Source organism: Crocuta crocuta, unplaced genomic scaffold, assembly GCF_008692635.1.
Source record: "Crocuta crocuta isolate KB4526 unplaced genomic scaffold, BGI_CrCroc_1.0 scaffold1238, whole genome shotgun sequence".
Taxonomy (NCBI): domain Eukaryota; kingdom Metazoa; phylum Chordata; class Mammalia; order Carnivora; family Hyaenidae; genus Crocuta; species Crocuta crocuta.
Genome location: NW_027527566.1, coordinates 316126 through 317359, shown reverse-complemented (window position 1 = coordinate 317359; position 1234 = coordinate 316126).

The window sequence follows — 1234 nt, the reverse complement described above, 5'->3', positions numbered from 1 at the left end:
TATTTCCTGCACCAGCCTTTTTTTTTTTTTTAAGGTAAGGTAGCCAGACATTTAGGGGCTATGAGCAGCATGAGAGCTGTGTCCTGGCCTGAACAAACTGATTATTTAGGAATAGAGGCTTCAGAGGACAGATCAGGCATCACCCATTCACTTTGGGAAGCAAATTCTCTCCAGCCCCAATATATACTGATAAACAAACGCTGTCTTAAATTATTCATAAAAGGCTTGTCCTTGAGGCTTAAAAAACAGAGTCATGTACAGTAAAAACTAGAAGTTCAAACTGTACCCTTTGACAGGAATCTCTCTTTTTTTGAGAGAGAGGTGCACATTTGCATGTGAGCAAGCAGGGGGAGACAGAATCTCAAGCAGGCTCCACACCCAGGGCTGAGCAGAAACGGGGCTGGATCGCACACCCAGAGACCATGACCTGAGCAGAAATCAAGTGAGATGCTTAACTGACTGAGCCACCCAGGTGCCCCTGACAACTATCTCTTAGTAAGATTTTGATAGTAGATAATGGCCACAGGTGTCTGTGTTTCACACGTGGGAAAAATTCTCTGGGGAGATGAAGCACTTATTGAAGGGCCTAAGCCGTCTTGTAGATGTTACTTCTGTGACCAAGGGCAGCTCAGGAGAAATAAAACTTGTAGTTAAAAATTTAGATTACCAAGCTCTAGAGTTAAGCTCCCCTTTAGGCTTGGATTGGGTAATATTTTCTAAGGAAATACTAAATACTCCTCAGATAGTTAATTATTTGAAAGCTTAAGCCATAAAGCATCACAATAGTGTGTAAAGTGTATGATGAGGTTTTGCACATTGATAGTCAAGAATCTGTTTTAACCATTCACTATTAGTATATTTAAAGTTTTTCCCCCAAGGCAAATAATGCACTGAATGTATCCTACTTTATTCTTGTAATTGTATTGCTTTATAATTTACTAATGACTCGTTGGCTATATAGATGGCTACAATCTGCCCAGAGAAAGGTAGAAATGGCAATAAGATAATTTCTAAAACTGTACTTCTACGATGTTGTAGTAACAAAGGGAGAGACATCCCCTGCCTCTTTTTATTTATATTTTATTTGTTTATTTTGAGAGAGAAAGGGGGACAGAAGATCCAAAGCAGGCTCTCTGCTGACAGCAGAGAGACTGATGTGGGGCTCAAACTCAAGGACCGTGAGGTCATGACCAAGCCGAAACCAAGAGTTGGATGCTTAAGCGACTAAGCCATC